The 8,576-nt window shown below is 43.2% G+C and overlaps 1 pseudogene; it reads right to left on the minus strand.

Moving 5' to 3' along the window:
- Positions 1-2,450, minus strand: part of LOC147911318 (uncharacterized) — a 4,468-nt pseudogene extending 2,018 nt beyond the window's left edge.
- Between the last annotated feature and the right edge of the window lie 6,126 nt (positions 2,451-8,576).

The raw sequence follows: 8,576 nt of genomic DNA on the forward strand, positions 1-8,576 counted from the left end.
TTCAATAATAAATAACTGAGAAAACATATTCACCCACCAGAAATTCCTGATTTCCAGTTTTTACTCAAACACTCATACAGCAGATACCTGTTCCTCAAGATGCAAGTGATGCCAGGTCTCCATATCCTCACCTCAATTTCTCGTCTCCTTTTTCTATCATTCCTGGATTCCATGGTCAATAACTGTCAATCTCCCTTGAAATGAATCCGTAATTCCTGACGTCACATAATATTCGCCTTGTGTGCCTGAAACTCAAAAGATCTCTGTTATCTGCAACATCTTTGTCCATTGCTGGTCTTCTGATAGCTGCTAAGTAACGCATACAACGTGAATATGTTGGTACATCTGTAAATCCAAAATCATCTGCATCAACTGGGAAGCATTCATACGCCTGGAAATTTCACTTCCTTTTCATGTGTAAGCATATTTATTCCTTGATTTTTCATTAAAAACTCTTTCAAATATTTCCCACTCTTCTTTTTCCTTCATACATATTCGAGGTCCCTTAACTTGCCTCCGATGTTTCATGCAATTCGCTCTTCTGTTCCTTCCTTCAGTTGTGAACCACTGAGTTAAAGGTCATCTACATCATGTATCTCTGTGGTCTCACTCTCCAATTCACTTCCTCAGATTTATTCCATTCTTCATCTGCCTTTCAATCATCTTCGTATTTCCCTTGTATTCACAATGACAGCCATTGTTACCCATCTCAATAGGAACTTCTCATGATTCATCTCACATGATCTTCAAGTGTAAATCTCTTAAATATAGTTTGGGTCAATTTAGACATGTGACTCTGATAATTGACAACTGTGAACATTAATTTTCAGTACAGAGAATTTATGTTCGAAAAAACTCAACTTAAAAATGGAGGATGCGCTGCGCGGGGGAAGTATTAATATTCGATTTATGAAATCCGGTGAAAAAATGTAAACTATCTTATTACTAATGTTAGATAGATTTCTGAGCACTCAAATGATAATATCCATTATAGTGGGTTAAAATATATACCGTTAAAGTTAGTTTCACCTGTTTGTTTTCATTTTTTAAAATTCGGCTACTAAAAAAGATTATTAAATTCCATTGTCATAGAAGCGCTTAATGTTATTACTGGACAGCACTGTTAAAGCCATCAGCTAAAATGTGCCTGCATAGAAAGCGGCTAGGGAAAATTTTTCCCAGTGAGTACCCAGACTACCCACACTGCAAGATTTAAATAGTAACCGTCATGATGTTATTATGATGCACGCACATTGACATACATTATTACTTATATTTACTGACAGAATGAAACATTACGATCTCTCTCTATGTCCCACTTCATTATTTCTCAGTCATGGCATGAGGCCAAATCTTACTTTAAATTCCTAAGTGAATTCACCTCAAGAAAGAAGTAAGAAGTCAAGGTAATTTACCAGTTAGGAAGATCTAAAACCAGAGACTAAAGATCCAGATATATGGTGAATTTCCTGTCATGGCTTCTGTTAATAATTCAATATGTTAGGGAGACTTTTTCAGTGAGTGGCCAGTGAAACTCCTTTTTTCTTTACTATGTAAAAATATTACAGTATTATGTAAAGACAATTATTCCAGCCAATCAATGAAAAGGAGATGACAGAATGCGCTGAATAACCCTGTACAATAAGTCACTACAGGATTAGTATTGCCAGTCAGGGAACAGCCGACATTACACTCTGGGACTCTCACTCAGGGCCGATTCCCATCTCATTTATCGCCAAGGCGATTGTATTATGCCAGAACCTACAAACTCTTGTCGCAGCCACCTACTGTCTAATACCAAGGCCCACCAATCAGAAATAGTTCTTGCTGACACATATCTTGCCTTCATCCCTTCTGATTAAATACCTGGACTTATTTTCGTGCAAATCCCACTCTGTCCCTACATCTTCTACCTTATACAGGCCAGGGAAACATTTTCTCCAATGTTCAGTTCCAGCTCTGGGGATGGCACGCCTTCCTCGAGCATTAAAGGATCAGGAGTGAAGATCCCGTGAGCTGCAGCAATTGGACAAAGACTCGGGTTTATTGACAGAAAAGAACCTTTAGTGAGCAATGCTACCAGTTCCAAGAAGCTCCAGTGATTCCTCCAGGGAATGTGATGCAGGACATAGCAGGAATGGAACCGTGTTTCGGCTTGGGAATGCGCCTCGGTAGGGTGATTACAGGTGACATTGCATATTTCGCCAACGTTGTTCACTTATTCATTCATCGTTTGCCATGGAGCGCTTCGCTACATCTGCAGGCAACACTTTCACCCTCTCTCACATTCAGGCAGTAGTTACCAGAAGAATCTCCCAAATCTTTACCATAATATGTGGGTTGTTACACCACTGGCAATATACCAGTTGTTCCTTAAAGCGCCTTCAAACATTGTCAACTCCTTCAATACGTTCTCCATAAACTCACAAAGTGTGTACGCCGATCGTCATCGTCAACTGAGAGACGAAGTTAAACTGAGTGCTAGTTCAAATCGCGTAAATAACTCGTCAATCACAGTTACCCAGGAAGGGATCGAGCCGGAATCTGATCGCGAGGAATTAGCTCCATAGTCCGCGCTCTTAACCACGACATCTACTCTCCAAAGACTTCATGCCATCACGAAAAAAATCTGAACAGCCATCCATCTTCGGGCGCATCGAGTAGTCACAAATATCTGAACTCTGCGTCTGAAAAACAGAATATCTGGGCGCAGAGTTCACGCTCACATAAGCATATTCAAATAATACTGTGCCCATATCTGCTCAATGTCCCCAGTCCCCGAAACCACAGATAATTCTTCAGTAAATTCTCCTTCGCCCAGAAGTTGGGAGGACTCGAGGAAATCTCAGTGCTCATCGTAAGAAGCCGCGGACAGGCCAGGAGTGTGTCTCTTATGAAAGGAACGCCAGTAGTCACCATTGAATGATAACATTGATCGGATGGAACGGCGATCGAATAACCAGGATCTGCGGCGTTCTTAATCCGGCGCCCATAAAGCCTCTCCGGCCGTGGTCATATGGCGACTTGCAGGCAGAGGGAGAGGCCACTGTGTTCTCGGGGAAACTTCAGACCCAATATATAGGGAACGACGGCCCTCTTTGAACAGTGACTACGGTGAAAAATTCCGCCTGAAGAGAGAATGCAAAGCTCCGGGCATAACCAGAAATGAAGTCTGCGCGAGCGTTCACAGCCGAGCTAAGAGCCTTCCTCAAGCCACTCACTTTATCTCAATGGGAGGATTAGTTATGAGGAAATCATGTAATGCTCTTCCGGATGTGAGATCTGGTGATGCAGTAGAGACCGCGCTAGGATGTTCTGAAAGGCCGTTCTGAGGCAGTGGCCCGTGACTGCCGTGACCAGAATGACAAGTGCAAGCATATTCTCCCTAGTCCGGGAACAGTTAGTGTGTCAAGGAGAAGCTGCCTCCCTGGCGGCAGAGACTCACAGGAAGAAGCCAGTTTTGTGCCTGACAGGAAGGTCAGAAATGCGGCCAGTAATACTTGAGGGAGCCTCGAGAAGAGAAAGGAACGAAGAGTAGTGAGGCGATCAGTTGACTCTGGGACATGGCAGACCGTCACTGCCTCTTCCGCTGCACATCATCTGTGTTCCAGTTCCTGCCACCCATAAAGCTACAACATATAACATCTCACAATACAGCCAAGCATCAGTTATTCGCATTTGCCTAGTCAAGCCTCCGCCTCAAAGTCTCTGCGAGCCAGGCCGTGTAACTCCACAGGTCTTCAAATGTGGAGGACTCACCCAAGATCACTCACATGTAAGGCCTGGTCAGGATCCATCTGACCATGAGAGTGTGAGCTCCTGTCTGTATGTGCCAGACACTCCCTCAGCTCTCTCCTACGGAGCCTCCATATAGTGCACCGAAAACATCAGCACTCGCCGTCCCAGCCCTGCAATCTGATAGAGAGTCGGACGGCATAGTTAAGAGTTTTGCAGAGTATATAGAGAGAGAGTAGACGGAAACAGAATCGAGGGAGGTGAGTAGCAGAACTCCATCTGCCAGCAATCAGAAGTGACAGACATCTCTGCACTTAAAACTTGGAAGCGACATCCCATCACCTTCGGCTGCAGTTCTGTTGTTCAGAAGCCAGATTACTGACCACTTCAGCGGTGACACATATGCGCACTCCAGGAGGCAGGGAGCACGGGAACATTGCGGCAGGCTCCCTCCGGCATAGGTCAACATGAAGGCCTGCTGACTTACCGATCTCTGGAGTAAAACAGGGGACGCGTGGAAGCCTTAACGCCAGCGGATCACAATGCCTGAATTTCCTCCACTCAAAGTGCCCTTCCGGATGCAGACCTGAAAAATGAGGCTCGTATTTGTGCCGCAGCAGTGACTTCACAAATATCACACATCCGTGACTCCAGACTCTGACTGCATTCCCATGCGATGTCCTAATTCTTGCACTTTCGCATCCATCTGTATGCGCGTGCATTAGGCGTCATGTGATACCAGACCACATTGTGTTGCGTACGCACATCACATTGTGACACTGATGAGTGTCCTCAGCCAGCTGCCTTTAGCCCAGTCCTCAGTGCAGCTCTTGGAGACAGGGGAGATCTTGAATGGGTACAGCAGCTTTTCCAGTGACATTAGAACTGGGTAGGAGATGTCCGACCTCAGCTCACACCTGTAAATACCACATCATGGTTCTGATCCACAAATGCTCAACAGAGAAGATCACAACGCTGATCTATGTCACAATTCTTCCAGCTATCACAGCAGTCATAGTGGGAGAAAAAGCAACAGTAAACAGATGAAACTCGAGCCTCATGAACACTTAGCCTAACTCAAGAAATACACTTATCATCATCTTCAAAATGCGGTCCACATCAGCATAAAGAACAAGATACTCAGCTTTTCCACTCACCGTCTTACTGCGAACCTTAATGAATACCGGCTCCTCATATATCTTAATACGATCCAATATGGGCCTTCCTCATGTCAGCCTGGAGCCTTTATCATCAAATGAAAATCACTTCCTCCTTATTGTCAAATCGTTCTGCCATTTCTTTAAAAAATTCTAGTTACTATCGCGTCTATGCCAAAAGAAGCGAAACAAGAATCTCTACTGAGTTACAGCCGCATTGACTCCAGCGTTAGGCCGGTCAACTATTAATGGCATCGGCAGTCCAAGGGCCAAACTCCAAGAAAACCATAGGTCACTTGATTACAGTGCAAAATTCTGCGCACCGTTAGAACATCACATTGACCGCGACAGCTGTGAAGCAAGCATTAGATAGAACGCGAGCGAATAGATATCGCGCTGCACAAATACACAAACATGTCTGGCCGATTTGTTGATCATCAACTAATGACCAACTGACTCAAAGATTCCCTAAGCCAGAAGCGACTACAATCAGTGAACATTTCACACGAAACCTTGGTCTGTTCAAAAACTGCTTTTCAATGCAAAGGATCTTGTGACTATAGGAGTGCCAAACAGTTAATAAAACGTCCAACTGGGCGATTCTAACTACAAAGCCAGAAATAAGATACGACATCAACAGTATTGCATTGTTACTCTGTACGCCAAAAGTTATCTCACATCAAACCAGAATCCTACACCCAGCTGCTTAAATAGTCAGCGTCCAAACAAAGTATGTTCTGCAAAAACCCTAAAGTTTAAACTTGTCTCAATGTCAGTAGTCTTGAACCAGAATAAAAATACTGCTAAGCGAGTTATCACATCCAAAGAAATTTCATCCCAGTATTAAAACCGAACGCAAGCAGGACCGAAGAGTGAAAAGAAAGCGACACCATAAACAAATATAAACGGCCTTTATTTCAGTGAAGTACCTAGAAACTTCTCATATGACAACGCATTTGAAAACAGGACATAGTGGTGGAAATGTCGTGGTGCTTCAAAAATAGAATCGGAAGTGCTGTAGCGCAGCCACATCTGGGGGAAAGAGGCAAAAGTACCACCATATTAGACTGCATTAGTGATCCAGGACTTCCAAACATTAGCGCAATAAAACAAAGATTTTATATGATTTCAACGCAGTAAAGCCTTTTATAGAGGAAATAATGGAAGAATAAAATGAGTTAAATCAACATCAGTGAAGTAAAGAGTAAAGGAACATCAATTGACCAGGTCAAAGTGAAGTGGAGATAGCATCTAGCCGAAATAATAACAGTTTTACTGGAAATCATCTGAGATGTAAACGCATCAAATACTAAATTCCTTTACTGGCCGTGCGATACATATCAGAGAATTTTTGTTAACATTGTGATTATTCTCTATTACGATAAACGCCATATTGTTGAGGTCTTCCTACCTTCCCCATTAAAATCCATAAGTTGCATGGACATTTCTTGGACATAGTAGTCTCTCCATTCCTCATTTTTACAGAAGGTATCCAAAGGAAGAAAAGGAAATAGTAAATGCCGATAGAAACCGCAAATCGTCACCTCCCCACATCAACTGCACAAATGCCTTTATCTACCAACAGTATCTGACAGCGTCAATTAACCTATCATTCCTTGCGCTCTAGATATAAAGCTCTAGGAATCTTCAAATCCCATTACCGGATAAGAAGGAGACAGGATGTCTCCCCTGACATCCACTGCTCTGGATTTCATCCATTCCTCCAAGAATACAAAGGAATCAGAGGCGTGAATTCACTGCATTTCCGTGGCAATTCACGGCCATCCGCACATCAGAGCGGGGTCAGCATAGAACTCCAAAGGTCATGGAGGTTCCGTCCAACGGCCTGTCGGGTTCGCTCAGCCCATTCCAGCGAGTGCGGAATCGAGGATGCGCAAGAGTGTCCATTACTCCACTCCCTGGTCCCTTCCAGAAATCTTCCTTAAGCGAGCAGACAGTAGCTCTTAAAACAAGAACATGGTCTATCGACGCTGCTTCAAAGGTGCTAATGCCTGTTAAGCACGACGCGTGCCACTTCTCTGCATAAGGAGCTTTCGTCGGGACAATAGGCCAGACATCTATTTGCCTGTTTTGCTTTACCAACAACATCACTGTGAAGGAAGTAAATATTCAGCCTCAGCACCAGTACATTAAGCGTCCGTCTTCCTGGAAAATTTCTATCTACAATGTGATTGGTCTCTTTAAAAATAATTCAGTTCTCCTCGCTCAAATATCATTCATCAGTTAGTCTCTTCCCTAATCTCTTCATCATCAATACTTGTAGTATAGGCACCCTTACCGCTATTAGCCGCTAAGCACATTCTTCCAAGCTGAGGATCTGGCCCAGATCCTGAAGCAGTTACTCGATGTGCTTGTCACTTGTCAGGCAAAGCTGCGGCAGCATCCCATATAAAAGCCGATGAAGATGTAAACAGATGACAGCATTGTGGGCCAGTCTTCCTCAGGAAAAAAAAAAATGAGGAGTACCGGCATAGATGTTAGCTCCAGGCCGATCTCCCTCACAAAATAAATAGTCAAATCTGTTAATTGCAGTGGTACTCTTCCTCTATCCTCTCCTTGCCGTTTCCTTCCTCCATCCCCCTTCCTGTGTCAGAATTTCTGTCAGTAGTTCTTTACTGTTTATTATATGATCTTAACTATACTTATTACACATTGATTAGTCCCTTTATCAACTCATTCCTTTCTCCAAGGTTAAAAAGAGGGCAGTGACTTGGGTTAAATTCTGATCATGGGTTTTAGTACAGCAGTTTTATATTGTGTGCTCTATAATGGGAGTGATCAACTACTTTTCCCTCCACATCAGGATACGCTGGAACATCAAAGCGGATGCATTAATGATTATGCGCAGGAGGTCAGGATGAAGCAGATTTTATGACTTCACTTGTGAAAGTATCTGATAGGTTTAGGCTGTCCAGTAGCGGGATTAAGTGAATATGTTCTTCCCGCTGAGCGGCCGAGGTCTGTCGGTTCGACCTCGGGCTTGCACTGCAAGGCACTGTGCTTGTCAAGTTACGTTGCGCAATGACCGCATATGTTGGTAGCATGATGTGCATTACGCTAGCCCAGGGCCAGTCTTCCTCAGCAAAAAAAAGAAAGAGCAGGACAAGCAGATGCTTAGTTTCAGGTCGCATCTTCACGTCACACACATAGCATCACACACAAAAAAGTATCTGAAGACAGAAATATTTGCATTGTAAAGGAAGGGCGCACTGGATTAGGCTCTACATCTTAAATAGATTATTGCAGGCCAGAGTCTTATGGTCGGATTACAGAGCCAGAAGTGATTCCAGTAATCATTTAAAGTGATAACTTATCGTGTTATTACCAGTAAAAACAGATTCTATCCTGACATTGCAGTCAAGCGAATTTGCTTTGAAAAATTTTAGAGAGTATTTTCTGGAGCCTGAAAAATTCCCTTCCGATAGCAATTATACTCAGTAATTCTCTCTATGGGCAAAGCAATGAGTGAATACGGCAGTGTAAAATATTGGTTAGTCCACATTGTCTCTCACTACAAAGCATCTACTTCAGCTATGAAAAACTGTACTATGAGAGAAATAAAGATGATACATATCTGCACTTAAAAATCTTTAAAATTATATCAGGAAAGGTCTACTCCAGGAAATGGTATTCTTGTAGGAATCTCAAAGGCGCTCAAGAATT

This window comes from Ceratotherium simum, unplaced genomic scaffold (genome assembly GCF_057802395.1).
Source record: "Ceratotherium simum simum isolate JZ-2026a unplaced genomic scaffold, ASM5780239v1 HiC_scaffold_43, whole genome shotgun sequence".
Classification (NCBI taxonomy): Eukaryota; Metazoa; Chordata; class Mammalia; order Perissodactyla; family Rhinocerotidae; genus Ceratotherium; species Ceratotherium simum.